The following is a 23,872-nucleotide window of genomic DNA, read 5'->3' as shown; positions in this document are numbered from 1 at the left end:
TACGGCCATTATTAGCACAGTAACTATTTTTAGAATTATTGGCATTTAAATTGTGTACGTAATCTAATTTCAATAAAAAAAAAAACGAAACACACCTCAAAAGTTCAATGAACTTGTAATAAGCAAAAATTACGTGTCAATTTTTTTAGGAATAATGGCGCCAAAAATTTTAACTAATTAAAAAAAATTAAACAAATTTTGAACTCACATTTAATGACATTCAGAGTAAGTCTGACTGTAATAGATAAATGCTTTGATAAAACATAAACTGTATACAACTTACACAATTATGTAAATTTTATGTCACCCCTAATTGCCGAATTATTTAAAGAGGTTTCTGTTAATTTCGGCCTACGCCCTTTGTAAGGAAAAGATTTCCTTTTCTTAAAATTACATGTAAATGTTATTACGTAAAGATTCATCGATGGGGTTGCTGATGGAGGACTGAGTAAAAAACATCGTCATGATTTTATAGCTTTCCTTTTCGTACACATGCGTTTTGAAAGGGACGTAAGAATCGTTTTTTTTTTTAAAGCTGTATATATAATATACTATATAATATTGATAAACTAACCAGAGATTTACGTATTCCATGTGATTGGCTAATATGTATTAGCCTATCTATATAAACAAACAACTATTGGTTAAAATATATCTTTTTATTATAAATTATAAATTCACTTAATCGAATCACTATAATGTTTTAAAAAGCCATGTATATTAAATATCGTAGATTATTCAAGCTCTCGACCAATAATATCGCGTCAATTTTACTTGGTGGTAGGGCTTTGTGCAAGCCCGCCTGGGTAGGTACCATCAGACATTCTACCGCTAAACAACAGTACGCAGTATTGTTGTGTTCCGGTTTGAAGGGTGAGTGAGCTAGTGTAACTACAGGCACAAGGGACATAACATCTTAGTTCCCGAGGTTGGTGGCGCATTGACGATGTAAGGAATAGTTAATATTTCTTACAGCGTCATTGCTAATGAGTGATGGTGACCACTTACCATCAGGTGGCCCAAATGCTCGTCCGCCAAACTATTCCTTAAAAAAAATCATGTCAAATATTATTTGTTTTTTATACATCTATTGTTTCCGAAATAAACTACACACATATGACTACATACCTTTAAAACAATTACTGACTGTCAATTTACTTATATAATAATTTTAAATTCCGAACGATATTTCAAATACTAATATCCTTGATTTAATTATTTAAATGAAATATGTAGAAATCAGTTTACATTTTAAGAGTAAACACATGAAAATCAAAACACACACATATGTAATAAGACAGGGCGTTAAATGTAAAAGATAAATGTGTGAGTTATATACAAAAAAATAACAAATTAAAGCAACAAACAGCAGAAATATAACGTTTCGATATCAGCGAACGTTTGTAAGTCATAAGTTAAGTTAATTTTTGAACGATAAAATAAATTTAATCTCACGTAAAATACACTCGTAATCGTACCAAAGAACATAAATAGGTTGATAACATGCATAATAATGTAATTAACACTCAAAGCGAGGAGCAAATTTAAAAACTATCGAATCAACTAAACTCGGGGTGAGGTAAGGGCAGGCACCCGCCTCCCTCGATCATTTATAATGCCAAAATGTTTTAATTAAGATGCTGTAAAATGTAATTTACATGCAAATTCGGTTTATGTTAATGTGCCGCGTATATCTGTTTGGGTGCGTGCTTGCTATCTAATTTTGCGACAGTGTACGCCGTCATTATCTTGGCTCTAATGAGAAATCTGGCAAGGCTTGATGTTTGCATAATTAAACGTGCGGTCGGGGCGTTTTGATTGTTGCCATGATAAAATACTCGCGACATCTGTTACGGGACTCGCTTTTTTATCTGGAATGTGTTGTTATTTTGACATACAATATATTCCAATGTCATAACTATATTATACTACTTACTACTTAAACTTCGTAAGATCTAATTCAATCATAAGGAATACGCACGGTTAGATTCAAAAATGGAATGTCATTTTTTTTTTTCTTAAAAGTTATGAGACGAAAGTTTTAAGCAATATGATTTAATAAAATTAAGATATTAACATTTTTGGACTCGGTTTATTCCGAAAATATGTAACTTCTTCTTATTAGTACCTACTAGAGAAAAAGAAAATACGTCTTCTAGATATTTCTGTCCGCATACAGTATAGTGATGCTATTAATTATTATAATATAATGTAAAACATATTGTTTGTATGTCTATAATGACATATTTATGTAATCTGTCGTATTAGCATATCCAATGATAAAATATAGCGTTAAATGAGATCTTAATCTTTATGTAACGATAATTTTGTCACCTTTGCCTTAAAAAACGAGTTAATTTAAATTTAAACGTATGTGTAGTAATATTTATAATCATAATAAATAACTTTCATATAAGATAGCCATGATTAAATAACTAATAACTGAATTATTTGTTTAAGAATATTTAATTTTTTAGCGATAACGTATGGAAACAAAATAAATACAATGTTATTTAAATTATTTTAAGCGACAATAATCCCGCTGACTTTCATCTGGATTTATCATATTATATTTAATTTCTAACCCGTTTTAGTATTTTAATACTAAATAGACAAGTGTAAATTATTGTTAAGTACTTTACATAATAATGTGTATGTATGTGTGAGAAATAGGTATATTATGTACATACGTTAGCATTTTGTCAGTAATTGAATAGTGAGGGAGTCACTTTCCATAAGTTGAGCCGTAAAGAATATTAATTTTTAAATAATTCTAATATCAAGCTCATACGTAACAACGACTAGAGTCGGTGGACATCTTAATCTGGCAAGCTTATATAATACAATAATAACATAATATCAAGTGGAATAACAGAATTGAATAATTGAAAAGTACCAATCTTAACATATAATAAAATTGGAATGTCTGTTTGTAATATTAAGATAGCCCTTTTATACTCAATGCACATGGTACATATACCAAATTAACATTTGTTTTAGTTTTTTTCCACCTGTTTCTGTTTGTTTCGGCTAATCTCTGGAACGACGGGACCGATTTTGACGAGATTTTCACTGGCAGATAACTAATATAATAAGGAGTAACTTAGACTACAATAATTTTTCGTTTTTTGTTTAATTCAAACGCGTACAAGGTCGCGGGCACAGCTAGTTATTTTATATAGAAATGTAGATATATATCTATGTATTTTATGATGGTTTACAAACAGGACACAATTAATTAAAATAAAATCTACTCGAGCCTCAATTGTCCACAAGACATTCATTATCACGGACTCCAATACAATTCCACTAATTTATTCCAATAAAAAGAAATAACAACCCCCTACCCCCGACTCGGGCTATACTTGTATATTTTCTATTTTTTCCTGTCCAACCCTTCGTTTAGATTCAATTCGGCTAAATAAACTGAATTATATGCTACTTAAATGAGTGTCAAGTTGCCCCCTCGTGGCCCCCTAAGGGCCACTTCGCCTCACCCCGAGATTCTTCTGAGATTTCGTACTCAGGACAAAGAGTTGTAAGTATCGTTTTTACATTATATTTTTTTTTACAAAATCTTATTGCTAATATATGCCAAACGCACTTATTTATAATAATATAGAAGAAAAGTATTAATGTTAATACACAAAATTAAAAAGATTACCAAATAGACAAAAAATCTAATAGCGAGGGTATTTTCTATTTAACAATATTACAGTGCTCGCAATTTCAATAGTGTACAAAATAGAATTGATCCTGATTACGATTGTATTCCTACACTGTTTATCCCGTTATTTATTTAATTAAACATACCCTAGTCATTAATCTTTTTAATCAGGAAAGATTGATTAATTAAATAATTATTAATAAATTATTTTCATTCAAAAGACTTCTAGAAAAATTATTTGAAGCAAAGATCGTCAACATTGTGTAATTATTTTATTTTATCAAACATTTGAATTAGTACTACGCGACTCTTTATTAACAAACTCAATACGAATTCAAATAAAATTAAACTCCATTTTCACCAACCATCAAGTCGTATAAAACCGTTCCATGATATCTTTTAAAAAGATTTACAAAATCTAAAGGTCAGAGATCGGATTGCACAAACGTTTTGCGGATGAAAGTTAATAAAAGCAGAAAAGACAAAAAATACAAGTTACCCGCTTTGCGATGGGAAAGACGAAAGTAGGCGGCTACCCTCAGTGGAACGAATAGGCCCGGCGAGCTTTTTCTCACTCTCTTAAACGCTCTTGTCTACTACACTGCGAACGTGATCCCTTGATGTTTTAAACTATATTCATTAATTTTTATTTAAGATTATTTTTTATTTGAGATAACATCACATACATTACTCTGATACCAATGTAAGTAGCTAAAGCACTTGTGTTAGGGAAAATCAGAAGTAACGACGGTACCACAAACACCCAGACTCAAGACAACATAGAAAACTAATCGAACCCGGGACCTCGGAGTGGTATACCCATGAAAACCGGTGTACACACCACTCGACGACGGAGGTCGTCAAGATTTATCTATTCCTTTTTTAATTTCTATTCGGTTAAAAAAATGTTGATTTAAACATGGAAGTTGCAATTTTTTAATCAATTTAATATTTTTTTACTGAGGTATCGTAGTTATCTAATCCCAAAACAATGTCAGTTCAAGCCTTACTTCTTCGTAATTTTGATTTATTATATAAGTTTATTTTCAAGATATATAAAATATTTAGGTAAAGTGTATGTCAAAGATGTTCATACCAATACATATATTTGTCACGTGTACGATTATACTAACCATAAAAGTTAAATCATATCAGATACTGGCAGTTAGAGCTTAGGGCGATAATATAAAAATAAAATAGAAATAAGAAAATATATTATGACAATAATAATTATTAAGTATATAAAGGAATATTTATTAATAGAAGCATATTTAATTGATAATCGTCTTATGACTCGTAACTTACAACATTTGAATATACAACAGCCCAAATATCAAGAATAAAGTTAAATAAAATCAAGTATCAAAGCACACTGGTCGCAGCACACCCTTGTGGGATGAAGTGTCGCGGCGTGTCGGCATTGTTGCACACGCTGTACTGCTAATATAATAATGCTATATACCTTCATTACCTCACAAGCTGACCGCTTCGCTTCAAAGAAAAGCCTATTGTAAAAAGACATTGCTCCTTTTCCTTTCCACACATTCCTTAATAAAATGATACTAATAATAATTTGTAAATTATTATTTTGCTATCGAATCATTTAATTATGAACGGTCAAGTATCAAGACTAGCTTGTTTAATGCGGGATTTCTGCACTTGTTTAGCATTAGGATTTATGAAAGAGTTTGTTAGTCTTTTATTATAAAACTGATAAGTTTATGCAATGTCCTAATGAATATATTTTAAAATATACTTATTACCAGAATTGAATGAACAATGGGAAAGTTAGATCGTGATAATAATAATTCACATAGTTCAAGTTGTTCCTGTAATGTCATTACATTTTTGTTTTGATTGTAAGAATTGTAACAATACAGTTATTACGGGATATTTACTGTGTTTTTTTTTTTCATTTTTATCCGTTAGAGCTCGATATTTCGACATTATCTGCGAATGTCTTGTTCATGAGACTATATTCCGTAGTTAATAACTGTAATAACAAAAATAATCATGTTAATTTAAAGTCTTTTATTGTCAGAATACTCTTGGTCTTAACAATAATTGTTAATATTCAATCAAACATTTAGTTGTTGTTGTTGGGAGTCGATTCGTTTAATATCGTATGTTTAATTTCACCTACTAAGTTCAAAATATATATAACAAGATGTAAAAAAGTAATATTTAAGATGGCTATAATTTCTAAAACAAAATATTTGTAGCATGTGTTTCAAATCATTTACAAATCTTAGTGTCGCTCTACAAAAGAATTAAAACAAACGGGCCAACTTTAATATGTTAGTGTGAGTGACAGCTATATTGTACAGTCAATCCTGTGCGTATACTTAGTGACCAAGTTGCATATAATTTCTTGACGTAAATAACTACGGGAAGTTAAGAGTGACAAGGTACTATGTATATTATTGAAGTTTTTACACAAGTACTTTTTAAAACCAGCTCTACCCTATCCGTAACTCAATAACAATCGAATATAAAATTGTAAGTGGAACTAACCCCCTTCCATCCGATAACCAAATGATTCAAAATTAAAAACGAAATAAAAAGTAACTCCAACTCCATTAGAAACAAAAATAAATTGAATTACAACTCGATCGACATTTTCGATTTGGAGGCCTAACTCAATTAGGTAGGAGCGCTGATGGAAAAAAATAAAATAAATACGAGGAACAAAAAAAAATTAAATAAAAAAAGAGTCCAGATATAATTTGAAATATCTCCGTAAATGCAAAGCGCGAGTGCTGTTATTTTATTCAAATGAGGGCGAACTTTTTTCAACCCTTTCTCTCGACGCGCCATCAAAGTGGCCTGATATTCAATTAAAAAAAGAAAAGCGGGAACGCGACTGAAAATAAATCAGAAAAAATGCTTTTAACTAGATCTACATTTTAATGAAATTTATTATTGACGATTATTATTATAAGTAAAAGAGCCCTTTGTCGTGATTGCGTTAGTAATTTTACTTTTGTTTTTTATATTGTATGTTAATGTATTAATGTACACTTATTGTAATGGTTATTATATTCATAGTGCAGCTATGGATAAAGCGGTTTTTTAATTCGGACGTGTAATAGCTACAGGTTGATTCAAAAAACTTCCCTGTTTGAAAAGCGAATTATTCAAAGCTCATTATAAAAATGATTGAAATTAAAATATTGTTTATTGTTCTCACAATATAATACTCAGTACTTGCAAACAACATGAGTTTGTATAGCTTATCCCAATCGAAGGTTTATTTATATTTACTCCTTGTAAAGTTGATAAATCTGAGATATACAACAGAACACGTGATTTATTATTAGCTCTTTTGTTATATACACTATTTATTCATTTAAATGCAACATATTAGTTTACTATATACATACACACTTTAATTTTATAATCAAGGATTGATAAAGACATTCAAAAACTCGAATCCATAATGATTATTCGAGATGTCGACCAATGGTATTGTGTCAATTCAACGTACTTTTTTTTTAATTGGTTTTTTATGTTTGGAATGGAACAAACGTGTACATATTATTACAAACAAGATCGAATCCAAAGAAAAATTAAAACGCTTAGAAATTATAACTACTAACAAGTTTAATGCTGATTGTTCTCGCTACATCTATACACCGAACTGGTGATATCTTCACCTAGTATAGTTCTGTAATATAAAATATATTTTGATTTTAATAACCGTTAACAAAAACCATTTTTGACATATTCCGTATAATAAAATATCAAAATTGATCATTCCTAATAAGCCACTTATAATCTAAGCATTCTTATGCATCTGTGTGCAAGGCGTTATGCAAGCTTGTCTGTGTAGTCGTCTGTGTACGCTACGCACAATTCTTCCGCATCCTAAAGTAAAAGAAAATGAAAAATGCGTGTTGTCTGTTGAAGGTGAGTGAATAGTGTAATTAATTGCTGGAATATAACATCTTAGTTCTCCTGGTTGACGCGCCTCGATGCTGTGAGGAACAATTATAATTTTGATCAGTGTAATAGTGTAGTGTAATGATTTTGTAAGTGGTGGTCGCTTACCATGGCGTTCTTAAAGGTTTATTTCTTTTCGCTTTTCACAGTTCTTGCTTTTTTATGTATGACAATAAATATATAATAACAAACTAATTTCACTTTTAAAAAAAGTTACATTAAAGTGTTAGTTTCACTAAATGTATTTAACTATAATTTGACTAACAAATATCTGATCAAATTTCATTCGTTAATCGTAAAATAGATGATAATTTACATTTATTTTTTAACATTAATATAGAATGTCTTCAGAGACCAAATAAGTACTATACACCAAATATGGCGACAATTATGTAATAACATATTCAATACAAATAACTCTCAAAAAATATTTTATAAAAGTATATAATGATTACATTCGAAAAATCAAACCGAAAACTATTTTTAATCGAATAATATAAAAAATATTGATTCTATTTCAAAAATAGAAAAATAACCTTCCAATTATGAATATAAAAAAAACATCGAAAGACAATATTTGTTTTAACATTAATAAGGTTCGTTCACGAATAATAATATAATCTGTGTAAATATGACAGTTCCAATCATTTCCCGCTCTCGCGATAATGGCGTGTCAAACGTACCAACATTCTAAGCATAATCACAAAGAATAATTTTAGTATGCATACGGCGGAAAGTGCTTTTCCGGATTCAGATATACGAATTAATTGTTGATCTCCATATCCATGGCCTTCTGATATAACGCACTGTAATCTCATCGCCCGTCATTTGGCAGAGTCGAATATATTCAACCTACTTGGATATGTAGTGAAATAATTCAAATGTTTACCGAAGCTACAGTATTTTGAGGCTTTAGGTATATCGTTTGACGAATCGAAACATTAATGTACGAATATTCTAGGATTTAGTTTAAATATGACATCTATTTATAATATTTTAAAAGATTTTTTTTTTTATACGATTATTAAACGCTTTAAACGCAAGCGTTACTTAGCCGATTTTGATTAAATATTTCGGGAAAAGTAAAAAATATTTTGGATTTTAACTACTATAATATAATAAAACAAAGAAGAAAGAACGATGAAAATGGATTTTTGTTGATTTTTTTTTTTTATTTTGACTACGGTTTCCTCAAATCCTTCCATTACACCGTGGTGTAACAGACGCCGCAATAATTCGACGCCTCGTTATTATTCACCGACGGAACGAAATGAGTTCGTTTTTATTCAAACGCCAGAATGATATAATTAAAATTTGAATACAAGATTAAGTCCAGAAAAATTCAATACCGAATTCGGTTTGCAAAAAGGATTTAATTCAGCCTTTAATTTAAAACATAAAATTGAAGTATTTTAACGATTTTATTAAAATTGATACACATTTTAAACGATTATCATGATAAACATACCGTCAACGAAAATAGTATATTAAGAATTTATTTATATCAATTTCCATAATTTGTATGTTAATAAACGAAATAAATAAATTACGTACAGTCAAATTTACATGTCTGTTAATTATACCGGTATACACACATTAATCATTAGAGCGATATGGAATATTGTTCTCTGGTAGTCATTTAGTAAACGTGCTACCAACATAATAATAAATATAATAATTTCTATTAATTTTATAATCGTGGCATTCAACACTCTCGCCTAATACAAATTTATTTTTTAAATGTATTTAAAATTCGAACGTGGAAAAAGTAAACAAAATAATAAAACGGCGTTGCATAAAGGAGTATTTATAACATATTATCCTTATTATCAATTACTTCAATGATGAAATTAAATAAACGAATATTTTATGGTTTGAATGTATTGCAAGCAAGCGAGTTTCTTGGTATTATGTAAATACATACTTTATTTTGATATTTGTGATGTATGAATTTTTATTTTTGAAAAAACAATTAACGGCGAATGTGTGAAACGCTTTTGACGCAATAATCGAAGTTCAAAAATCTGTGCCTTACATTTTTAACGTTGGCAGTTAGTAGGTGGGTACATTTTTATCATAATATATACGAACTACTTCATGACAAGAAGTTGATAGAAAATTAATATATTTTTAATACATAAAATTCAAGTTTTGACAAAATTCAATAATGATTAAAAAGTTATTCTTGTAGCTTAAATTCACGTGTGAATTTAGCATATCGCACCTAAAAACCTATCATCCGTCTATAAATTCGATGTCATAGTACGACATATTTTCTTTATCTTAACGCATACAACACTCGATTCAAACGACAGACAGCGGGCGGACGGCACATAAATCGGGGAGGCCGGCCCATAATGGCTCTCTCAAATCTAAGCCTGAGCCCAAAAGCCGGATTTCTACCTCGGTAATACACTTAAAACGGCTGAGCTTAAATCATCGTCATCGTTTGTTGAACAAGACTCCCGGTCACATATCAGTCGGTGACGGCCCCTTCTCCCCGACTCACCCCCAATAATTTTCAGTCTACCCACTCTATGCATAGATTTTAAGTGAACTTACATTGTATGTTAAGGGTATGTATGGGCAAAAACTAGATGTTATAATATAGTATCTGTCTTGTATCGTAATATTATGAATATATTCTAAAACTACATATAATAGAGATGACAAATTTTATATGAAATCTTGATTATAAATCTGATCATTAATATGTAATTGTTACAATTTTTTAATATATTTCATACATATATTTCTACTGGATTGTTTAGTTACTTTTAATTAGATAAATTTTGATCCACCACAATGCTTAAAGAGACTTATCTCCCATTCTCAAAATTGATTGCATTTCTCAATAAAGTATCAAAACTATTTTAAATTTTAGAACGAACAGTATATTATGTATAACAATATAAATTAATAGAATCAGTATAATCAGAAGCGTGTTCTTCACCCGTAACCAGCTAGTCTGTTTACCCCCAAACACCTATGCGTACCCCCTACGTTTTACTTTATTTAATTATATCTTAATTTAACGTCATTATATAACATATTTACAGCATTTATTTACGACGAAATCTTAAACTAAGCATTGATAATGTTTAACTTGTTGATTGGTACCACCCATTCATAGCATTTAGGCAGGATATATTACCTACATATAATTGTATTTAAATGACATGACTGTATTTTTTAAATGTTGAAAAAGAGTAGATAGTGAATTTCTTGCCGGTTCCTCTCGGTAGAATCTACTTTCCGAACCGGTGGTAGCTTCACTTAATTGTAAAATGACGATTCAAAAGTGTTACAAAGCCTACTTGAATAAAGTTTATTTTGATTTTGATTCTATATACTAACCATCACGTGACCGGTTTGTTACGCTGACTGCCGATTCTCTAGAATTAAATAAATTGTAAAGACTAGAAATTTAAATTTGATGTAAATGTCAGTCGGAAAATTCAGCCTCATATAATTATGTAATAATAATGTGGTTAGAACGCATGCATCTTAACCGATGATAGCGGGTTCAAACCCAGGCAAGCACCAGTATATATATGTGCTTAATTTGTGTTTATAATTCATCTCGAGCTCGGCGGTGAAGGGAAACATCGTGAGGAAACCTGCATGTGTCTAATTTCATAGAAATTCTGCCACATGTGCATTCCACCAACCCGCATTGGAACAGCGCGGTGGAATATATTGCAAACCCTCACCTTAATGAAAGAGGAGGCCTTATCCCAGCAGTAGGAAATTTACAGGCTGTTACTTTACTTACTACTACTCTACTAAGGTCTACTAAGATTCAAGAGTCAAGATCGCCCAGTAGTTGATGTTTCAAACCCAAGCAAGCACCAATGAATTGTTATATGCCTTATATGTATCTATTACTCATTTCTTATTCGGCGATGAAGGAAGAAATTGGGAGGTAACCTGCATGTGTGTAATTCAATCAAATTTGACCATTTGATATTAACTCCAAACCTTCTCAATTAATTTAGCCCAATAGTGGGATACAAATGAGCTGTTCTTATACATTCAAATAAATTCCATATTCTTATAATTTTATTAACCCAGCACGCTCGACACCTGGTTTATGTTGAATGTACATTCCGGTCGTAACACAAGTCTTAAAGTGATAATCTCGTGTTGATACGTAATAAACAATGAAGGATTTAAGTAGGCCTCCGAGGCTGCGTGAGCGCACCGCGTTACTAGATATTTACGATAGAAATTATAAAGTACTTGCATATTTTTATACATTAGGGATAGAGAAACTGCCAAGTGATAATAATAAATTTATTATGTACAATAAATAGGTACTTGTGTGTGTGTGTGCGTGTGTTTGTTTGTGTGCGTGTGCGTCTACATGTATGTGTTCAAATTTTTCGTCGTGACTTATATGAATGTTTTTCGCAATCTATAGAAATAAAAAGTTTTTTTTGTTTTTTTTTTTTAGAAATCCGTGATCCTTTTAAGCTCTTTGTCGTTTGCCTGCTACGCTCGGCATTTGAGCGTACGAGTGTGTTCGAAATATTGTATAGTATTCGATAAAAAAATACACTATAAAAAACCCCTTTGTTAAAATTACGTACACAGAATAGCTGTACCAATTAGAAAAATTGCAGCTCTATCTGGTTTCTTCTTGAAGTTTTACCTAAAGCCATTTCATTTCTTAAATAATGTAATTTTTACTAATTAAAAATAAAACATAAATCTTAATTTATTGACAGATTTATCACGCTCCGTGGGTCACACGGAACGGCCTTATAACAAACATACTTTTAAACTCATCAAATTATCCAATCAATTATTATGAGCGGTGAGGGTCTTATACAAGCCCGTCTAGGTAGGAATCAACCGGCTATCATCAGTGCTAAGCGGCAACACTTCTAACTATAGTCTATACCATAGGATGAGCAAATGGGCCTCATAGTAAATTTTAAATGTTGAAAAAGAGTAACTACTGCGTTTCTTGCCTGTTCTTCTCGGTAGAATCTACTTTCCGAACCGGTGGTAGCTTCACTTAATTTAAAAATGACGATTCAAAAGTGCTTGTAAACGCCTGCTTGAATAAATTTTATTTTGATTTTGTTTTTTTGGATTTTTGGTTAACATTCTTTACATTGCCAATGCGCCACCGACCTTAGGATTTACCATCTTAAAACAGAACATCGTTCTGTTCAACTTAAACTTTTACCCTAAAACTAGAATAACACAATGTATTGGTAAGCGGTAGAATTGTATAGTATCTATCTAGGCTTGCACAAAGCTCTGCCAACGAGTATTTGCTTACCACTTTTTAAGGCAGTCAGGAATCACTACTTTTACTTACATTATTGACAATAGGCGGGGATTTCCAAATACCATGAAAACTTATTTGTAAAATGTACTTTGCCGTATAAAAAAAAGTTAAGTGTTCGAAATAAAAAATCACAAGCTAGTTTGTCGCCCTCGGCTCGCGTTTTAGGGTGTTGGTTTTCATGTGTCAGGCAAAAAAGTAGCCTATGTCCTTACTTCAGAGTTCAAGTTTACTTCATACCAAATTTCACCAAATTCAGTTCAGCGATTTGGTCGCAAGAGAACGACAAACAGACAGTTTCACTTTCACAATTATAATATTAATATAGACTATCGTAATATTCGTTCGTTCAAAATTTGTATATCGAATAAAAAATGTTCAATATATCAATCATCTCAACCCTACCTTGAGCACGCCTTATCGAAGCCAGATTTATTCCGGCAGCGTCGTGATTTGCGAGGCATTATGATAAGTGGTCGAACGGCATCGCCAATTATTACAACGCGTATAAAACCTAGCGAATTAAATTAGTGATGGAGCTGAGATGGCCCAGTTATAATATACTTTAATTATTATACCCCCTTAAAATGTAGAAATGTATAACATACACTATAAAAAGACACATACACAATAATAGGGATGATTTAAATCGAGCAAAAGTTCTATGGGTGGTTAGAAGGATTATAGATAATAAAACAATGCTTACGACAACGACAAAAGCCAGTAAAATACTCACTGCTGGACTAAGGCTTCCTCTCCCTTTGAGGAGAAGGTTTGGAACATATTCCACCACGCTTTCCAGTGCGGGTTGGTGGAATACACATGTGCCAGATTTTCTATGAAACTAGACACGTGTAGGTTTCCTGACGATGTATTGTATGTAAACAATGCTTAGATACACTCCAATCGATTTAATATAGTCGCAAAATATTACGAATTAAATTTTAAGTAGAAACAACTTGTTAACTTTTTTTTAATTTTGTCCAAAAGGGCGAAGATTGTTTGGCCAATGTCACGTGCGTCTTTATTATCTTGGTGTGAGTGCCAGCTATGCTTATCATTCGCCAAAGGTCATACTATTACTGGTGTGCTTTTACTTAGTGACCAATTGGCCTATTTTTTTACCCGTGCTCCACTTTGACTAACTATAAGTATATAAAGAATCAAAGTTTCAAACGTTGTTGTTTTAAAAATACCTCAACATCATCAGCCCGTTTTTGTCCACTGCTGGACATAGGCCTCTCCCAGTGCACGCCACTGTGGTCTTTCTTCGGCTACTCGCATCCAGCTCCTGCCTGCCGCCTTGCGTATATCGTCACTCCACCGTGCCTGAGGACGTCTTACACTACGTTTGCCGAGACGCGGTCTCCACTCTAGAACACGTTTTCCCCAACGGTTGTCGGTTCTACCACAAATGTGACCAGCCCACTGCCACTTCAGCTTACTAATTCGGTGAGCTATGTCGATGGCTTTGGACTTGGCTTGACGGATCACCTCATTTCTGATGTGATCCCTCAAAGAAACGCCGAGCATAGCCCTTTCCATAGCACGCTGAGCGACTTTAAGCTGGTGGACCAGCCTTGTCGTGAGTGTCCACGTTTCGGCTCCGTATGTCATGACGGGTAGGACGCACTGATTGAAGACTTTCGTCTTAAGGCACTGTGGGATAGACTATGTTAAGATTCGACGTAACTTCCCAAACGCTGTCCAACCTAGCTGAATTCTTCTATTCACCTCGTCCTCAAGGTTGTTTCTACCTAATCGCAGAGTCTGCCCGAGGTAGACATATTTTTGAAAAACTTCGAGGACGGTACCGTGTATCGTAGTCGGTTCCGGTAGAACATGTTCATTGAACATGACCTTGGTTTTATCCAAGTTCATCCGTAGGCACGCATAGAAGAATTAGCCAGCTCGTTCAGCATTTGTTGTAGGTCCTGCAGCGTTTCTGCCACGATGACGATGTCGTCTGCGAATCTCAAGTGAGAGATGTATTCGCCATTGATTAAAAATACCTATTGTTCCATAAATGCTAATGTATATATTAATAACACATTAAAGTTAACGCTTTTACATGCTACGTCGCTGGGTCAAGACCTCCTCTTCTTTGAGGAGGTTTTGGGCTCATCCTTCGCTGCTTTAACGTGCGTGTTTCCTCACGATGTTTCGCTCCATCGTCAAGTAGTAGATGAAATATAAACACTAATTAAGTATGTATAATTTCTTTGGCGTTTACCGAGATTTGATATCGAACAAAAGGTCTTAACAGCTGTTAACTATAATTACAATTAGGCTATTCTTCTAATCAGGCACATCTTATCTTAAATAGTTCTATAATCAGTAATACAAAACCAAGATACTACCAATCTTTCCCTGGCTCATAAACCAACTATACAGAACCAGGTGCAGAACTAACCTAACCAACTTCGTCAGACAGAGTCAACACCGTTTTACTTTTAATTTGAATTCTTCACCATCTGCTTTTGTACGCCCACGTACTTACTCTAAGCTTACCTAAAAATGTATAAAATCGAATGTAAAGTATATAATATACTATATCTTAATATTAAAAGCATTATCCATTTTACAATACAATCCAATATTCTGATTTCTCAATGCAATTAAGCGCCAGATAAGCTAGTAATTACGTATGCTAATCGTGCACTTAATACTTCTGCTCAGTTATGTGCTCCTGGTCCGACTAGTTTCTAATCATTATTAATGAACATTAATTTTAAATTAATATAGTCTGTGTCATTTTCTTGATATTACGCTTAGAAATAAAAGCGCGGCAAAGTATACAACTGTCAAATTCAAATCAAACGTCAATGTCAAAATGCTCTGTGTATCGAGAGATAATACATGTCATTATCATATTTGAAAAATAAAATATTGAAATAAAACAAGTACGCGCGATTCTGTTTACTTAAAATATTTTAAACTTTTCATTTGTAAACATTGCGTTAAACAGAATATTGCACTATAATTTGACCTTGAAATTGTACCTTTCTCACAAATAATACTTAAATAAAAAGAAACATTCAACGCGTAAACAAAAGAAAAAAGTGTTTACATCAGCAAAATTACCCGTATTAGGGTTTATTTTTAAGAACTAATTACACTTAAGCCTAATCGCATTGTATTATGCGATAGATAAAAAACTATATTACAAAAAAAATAATGCCTACGCTACACATTCGCGTCCCTTCAAAACTATAATGCTTTTTATTTGAAATTTATTCGCAACATCATTAAGTATGTTAATAGCTAAGTTAATATACGTGTTCCGAGATAATTCTCCAGCCTCTGTTGCAGATGTTAATTATTTTATAGCGATAACACAGCTACTTAACATTCTCGATAACTTTCTGCTTTAGCTAACTATAATCGATATTCAGAATTAATTATTTATTTAATTTAAACTTTTATAACTAATTAATTTATACAACCCTCGACGAAATTAAATTATTTCACTTGTATTTTATTAATGGGTAGCTCAAATAAATAATGAGTTACAATCTATTTATAATCTAAAGACGTTAATAAGTATTTAATAATAGTATTATATAATGTTAAGATAAATAGTAAAATAAATACGTATGAGTACAGCTTATGCGTAAATCTGTATTAATATTATAAATGTTAAAGTAACTCTGTTTGTCTGTCTGTCGCTCTTTTACTACCAAATTAATGAAACAAACTGATGAATTTTGTGAAGCAAATTTTAACTCCAAGAAAGAACATATGCTAATTTATTGCCTAAGATATGACTACCAACACCCTGATACGACAGCGAAGCCGCGGTCGCCTACTAGTATATGCGGAAACCAAAATGTCTTTCATTGAAAGACTCTAAAAGGGACCTTTGAACTTATTTAATACTTTTAGTAAACAAAATAGGATAAATAAAATATCGAATGAAAGATTTTTTAATGACAGAATTAACATTTAAAAATAATATACTTCAACATAATATTAATAAGAAAAAAAAAAAAACAAATTAATAAGTTCCAAAATATTGGCGGCGAACGCTCAAAAATCCCAACGAACATTGTCACCGTAAATTGTATGGAGAAAGTTCGGAACTATCCGATATCCATTAAAAATTAAACGTTATATCGTATTAATACACCTCTGAGCAACGATCAGTCGCGGACAAAAATAAATTGAACATCAAAATAAACTCCAATCTTTGCTGTAACGAAAAATCTGGTAACTGTCAAATTTTCAAAGAGTTCGTATAAAGATACATGGATATGTTTTACGCGATTTATTATTAATGTTTAATTGCTTTTGAATTTCGTAATCATTTTTCAAAACAATATATTAAAATTTTGGTTATTTTTACGGCAATTTAAACTTAAAAGTTTTAATCAAAAATGGCTGAATCGAATAAGAACGCGCGAATCTTAATTGAATGAGTTGTCATCTGAATAATTTTTAATTACAAAGTATCTCGTTTTGACGAAGAATATTTTAAGAAGTCACAACATACGATACCAGTGTCATCCCATATTGAAATAGCGTGGTGGAACAGAACCTTATACATCATAAATGACAAACAAAGAAATTATAACCGTTTCAAAATTAGAACGTCAATCTGACAGAATGATATCATGAGAATTGATATGTCGTTCGAAAGGACAAACTTACAATGTCAACATTAAACAGCGTAACACGATAACGGCATAATATGAACACAAAGCAAAATTCAGCCGACTACCACGTTCTACCCCAAACTCATCTATTTGTAAATTCGCCGCGTTTCGTATAAATTCATTAACGTTGGGTTAGTAAGTGACAAAGTGACGTACATTGGAAACGCATCGGGATACATTGACGCCTGCTCAAAGAATTGATTATCGCGTGCATATCGAGCAATGCTAAGTGTTTATTTTCGATATATTTGCATACTACGCAGACACAACTGTGATATTTGGAAAAATATGCGCTAAAAACTATGAACGGAACTTATTAAATGAATACTATAGTTGAATACAACCCATCGTTCGTTTCAGAACACTCACATTCAAGATAGTTTACAACTTTTACAAGATCTATATGTACTATAGTATGGCAGAAAGAGAAAGGTATATATGTATGTTTACTAAAAACAACTGTTGATAAAAAGGAACAACAAATAAAATAATTTATCTACTATGTTAATACTTTAAAACAATTGATATAACGGCCAAAATATTTTTCCAAATCTAAGTCTATTAAGTAATTTAATTTCAACTAAGTAATTTTGATTTTAATAACGCAACATTTGACCTCAAGTCAACCTTCCTAAAATCTTCCTAATATCATAATATATATCAAATTAATTTAAAGGAATGGACACCTTTTAACTTTACAGAAAGAATTTGATGATAAAATGTACATCAATACAGCATGTAGTAAAAGAATATTTATATCCTTATAATCTAGCCACATGGCACGAGAAACAAACAATGAAAGTAAATATTCCGAAACATACACAAGAGACTATGTTAAAACAGAAACATATAAAATTATTTGAACTGTGCCCGCCGCGACTTTGTGAGAGTTTGAATTTAACAAAAAAGTTACTTGCAGCTTAAATTCCTCCTTATTACAACAGTTTTCCATCCGTAAAAGTTCCGTAAAAATAGGTCCGTCCTGTCACCTTGTCCTGTCCGTTCCACAGATTAGCCAGAACAAACAGATAGGCACACAAAAATTGTAAAAGGTGTTGTTTTTGTATATCTACCGTGTAAAAATTAATTAAAATGCGGTTATTATAATATTACAAACACACTCAAATTTTATTATATTTATAGAAGACGTAATAAGTAGGCGAAATGAAAAATATGCAACTGGTTGGTGGTACATTGACGATGTGCCACCAACCTTGGGAACTAAGATGTTATGTCCCTTGTGCCTGTAGTTACACTGGCTCACTCACCCTTCAAACCACAAAAATACGGAGAACTGTTATTTGGCGGTAGAATAACTGATGAGTGGGTGGTACCTACCCAGACGGACTAGCACAAAGCCCTACCACCAAGTAGTGACTAAATGACCTCCTTTTATGCAGTAATGATTAGATCTCTCGTTAACCACCTGTGTAGGGGATGACGATATCCCGCCCGTTTATTTACATCGAGTTTCATGATTATTTCTGTGATGGTAATGTGGAATTTTATCTCTGAAATATTTAATAAATAGATAAATTCTAATAGATAATAATTATTTATAATGTGTTTCATCAGTTTAAAAATGAGCTGAGCTTTAACTGTTAAAGTTATTCTAAAAGAAGGAAGAAACTCGCAACTCATGCACATCGAAATCACGTTATCTTTAGTAATTATAGAATATATGTAACACATTTGATCAAAATAAATCACGTTAAGTCTGTAGTCAAAATTTACGATTACGAGTGAGATGCGAAATTAATTCTTACAGAATTGTACCGCAGAAATGATATATTTAATAAATATTATCAATATTATAATCGATATTATTCTTAACGCACATGAATATGTATTTTTTAAACTGTACGAGCTAAGATATTTGTAGTACGACACAACTTGATCATCGGCATAATTCGTAAAACATATCACATCCGAATTAAGTACGCTATGCCAAATTATCAATATTTAGGTATGTCTTATGTGAATATGATCTTTACACAAACGTAACAAATTGTAATATAATATGACCTCATATATTCGTCAATTTGACACGTCAATTTACATGCACTTGTTTTCTCGGGTTGAACTGACGCGAAAATCTATATCAACGAATAGCGTCGAATGGCGCGATGGAGCTATTTTTATTGTTTGCCGATACTACATTTAACTTGTGTCGTACTATACATATACATTCAAAACAGAAATAAAAGTAGAACACTTGTATTTGAGATCCATTTGATAAAACAATCAAGTTTTCAATATATTTACATAATTAGGTACATCAAATCCAATCAGTTCATTATCAAAAATAATATTATATAGCAATTAATTAAACTTAATTAGTTATCTTAATTAAAACTAAAATTAGTGTTGTTTTGTCATTATGAATTAATTAAAATAGATTAATTTGTTGTTTTATCTAAAAATTATAGTTATCATCACATTAATTGTTAATTAACATCTTGTTCTCGATAAGACCGTCTAATTTTGTTATTGGGTCGTTTTTAAACTATTCACGTTTTTCGTATTTTTTAAGTAAAAATGTAAAGACGAGCTTATTTTAGTGAAAAGATTTTTATAAATAAACAATCAGACGATATCCACCTAAGATGTCTGATGAAAATAAAGAAATATGTCTCTCAAAATGATTTTTTCTTTCAATTCACCCTACAAACCTAAATATAAATACTTAGTGCTTGTATTTAGCTGTAGACAATCTGAGAAGTGGGTGGTACTTGCACAGATCCCTACCACCAACTAATCATCACTACATAAAACAAAGTCGCCACAGATTTTGATGCAGTTTTTTTTAAGAGATAAAGCGATTCGAGATGAATGTTCTTGTATGTAATACATGAATAATTTACTAAAGATACACTGATAATATTAGAAATTTCTACTGTGGTGTCATAGCATTGCACTCGTGGGAAGTCAGGGCGACTGACCCACGACTCTAATCTTATTATATAATCGTCGACACATATTTTGACATTTATATTTACATTCAATAAAAAATAACTTACAATATTTACTGCACGATAATTTGACGTCACGATCCATTGTAAACCGGCTATTGTAAACCGCGCGACGCCACCTCGCTATTTCAATCATAAGCCATTCAATTTTTTTTATTGAAATATTTTATTTTTATTGATATTTCATGGACAATAATTAATTGATATACTAGATGAGTCTAGGATTAAACGTTTGTAAATTTTTTTTATACAATCATTTGTTGACTCAATAAAAATTTAAAAAAACATTTTTAGAATTGAGACGTTAATATCGTTGACTTATGTTTAAAGTTTAATTATATTAATACGTAGTAAAACAGATTTCTTAAAACTTACTAGCTAACTATGAAAGTTATTCAAACTAACAAACGACAACAATTAAGACTTATAGCATACATTCAATAAATTCAGAGCTCTCGAAAAGGAAAGTCGAATAAAAAAATCTTGTTAGTCTAGTCCGTCCTCACATCAACTGAGCCTGTCGGGGCCTATTAAAACATCCACTATAGTCATAAAGGCTAGTGGTCATCAACCGCAAAAAACTATCGGCAGCGAATAGTAAAAAAAAACGTAAAAAAAATCACTCTTTTTGAGTGTAGATTGTCGTGGTTTCGGACCCCGTGCTGACGTTATTAATTCTTGGGCGGCCTGACCGCACCGACAATTGAAAAATAAAATAACAATCATTCATTTATGTATGATCATGCTTATATTGTTATATTGTGTGACGTAGCTTCATTCATTATTATGTAACCGAATAAAATATTCACTTATTTTCGTTGGATATTATTCGTGAGAAGTTATATTTAATTATTTCGGATAATTTATAACTATTGATTGTTGGAGTATGCAATGTTTGTTCTTTCAATTATTGAATAAGTTTGTTATATATATACTTATATTTTGTTTAATGTTAAGGAATGGCGAAGCTTATATATAATTATGTACTACATGTATATAGTACTCGCCCGCGGCTTCGCTTGCGTTTTGGGGTGTTGGTTGTTGTGTCATGAAAAAAAGTAGACTATATATCCTTTCTTGGATAATAAGATTCATTGCATTGGTCGTAAGATAGCGACAGACAGTCAGACAGAGTTACTTTCACATTTATAACATTAATATAAATTATAAAAAAATTCCTCAATTATTTCAATGACAATGACCAATTACAAAGTAATACATGTATAAGTTTTTTTCAGTGCGGGTTATTTTTTATACTTGCAACGATAATCGAATCTAGGTCGATTGAAACTCGTAACATTTGATCATATAGTGACAGTTACTTTTTCGCTATTTTGTCAATAATTAAGTTCAAAACCAAAAAATGTCAATAGCATTCGGCACCGGTATTGAATCGAAAACGATTGATCCTACTTATGATGGATTCATAATATCAATCGCGTCGTATCAATATTTCATTAATTTTATATAATATTTTTTATAGTAGACATAGATACAGGACAGGCAAGGCCACCTGATGGTATGTGGTTACCCCCTCCTTGGGAGCTAAGATGTTATAGGTACTCTTGTGCCTGTAGTTGGACTGGCTCACTCACCATTCAAACAAGAACACGACAGTACTGAGCTGATTATATTTGATAAGTAGGTGTAACAAAATGCACAAAGCCTAAAAACCAAGAAAATAAAAAATATAATATTCTAAAGTTTCAATCATAAATGATGCTTATATTGATACGCTGATATGATTTGTAGAGACAAGAAGACTACTGATGATTTCCTTCTGACCGCTGACGGGCACAGCGGTACTCACAAATGAGACTAGCCAGTTCTAGACACAAGAAAGGGCACAATTATATTCGCATTACAAATGCATTCCATTCCTTAATTGTTATAGTTCAGGACCAATACGTCACGATCTTGCTAATTTCCAAAATGTGGGCTATTATTGAACTCTATGAAAAAGTGTGGAGTTAATACCTGTTGACTTCCAAGCAGGATATATTAATTTAAATAATTGTTTTAACTAACATGACTTTGTATTTTTTAAATGTTGAAAAGGAGTAACTACTGATTTTCTTGTCGGTTCTTCTCGGTAGAATCTAATTTCCGAACCGGTGGTAGCTTCACTTAATTGTAAAATGACGATTCAAAAGTGCTTGTAAAAGCCTAATTGAATAAAGTTTATATTGTTTTGACAGAATACAGATATCCTCAGGTCATATCTCCTCTTCATTGTACTTTTGCAACGTTTTAATAATTTAAATAAATTTCTTTATTATTGTTATATCATCATCCTCATCATCCTCCTGCCTTTATCCCAATTTTACTTGTTGTCGGCGCAGCAAGTCTTCTTCCATACTTCTCTGTCTAACGTGATCCCAAAAGTAACATTATTTCCAGCCATATCGTCTTATTACTATTATCTTTTTTGACATATATATTTTGGATATTATTTTCAAGACATCAAAAAACAAATAATAATAGCAAACATTTATGCATGGAAATGATTCTTGCTTAGACCACGGAACCACTCTAAAGGCTTTTATAAGCAATTATTAGTCATTATAAACAAAGAATAAATAAAATGACACAACGAATATATTACCATTAAATAAAACATTCAAAACAAACGACTCGAGACTCTATATAATTATTAAAATATCAAATTAATTTAATCATTTTCTTAAGAGACAATTTACATAATAATTCCTTTCTATGCGCTAATATAATATTATCTAAGTTAAACAACGCGTAGGTTGACTAAAACGGTCCCTAATGCACTGATTACAATGAATAATTCAAGACGTGAATATACAACACGGCTTGGCCAGACTGCCACAGCTTTATTTACATCAGCCTCGTCATTTTTGACAAGATTCATGGATTTGTACTTAGGTACGGGTTTTTCTTGAACTCTTTCTTGCTTGTGTATCAGTAATCTATAGAGATACTATTCTGCGAAAAGAATTTTAAATTCGATAAGTAAGTTCAAAATCAGGAACTTCTGTTTTAATGCTTCACTCACAAATACAAAGTTTGTTTTATGAATAACTGACTAGAGGTGCGTAGTACACAAGGTAGCTTAGGAGCGCTGCGTTTGAAGTCGTTACAAGTTTTGTGTATGGTTTTTATTTTGATAAATGATAGACGATGAATGGTTGGTTTAATACTAACATTTATGCTTTAAGCCTTATTCTGAAAATGTCCTATCAGAGATTAAATTATAGTTTTATCTAAATATTCGTCTTTGGATTTGAAGTTGAAATGCTTGGACATTGGAGGTATAGTTAAAAATCTTTTTTATAAGAATAACACCTTGCCTTATTGCCTCCACCAC

The sequence above is a fragment of the Vanessa cardui genome, chromosome 12 (genome assembly GCF_905220365.1).
Source record: "Vanessa cardui chromosome 12, ilVanCard2.1, whole genome shotgun sequence".
Classification (NCBI taxonomy): domain Eukaryota; kingdom Metazoa; phylum Arthropoda; class Insecta; order Lepidoptera; family Nymphalidae; genus Vanessa; species Vanessa cardui.
This window is presented reverse-complemented; position numbering follows the sequence as displayed.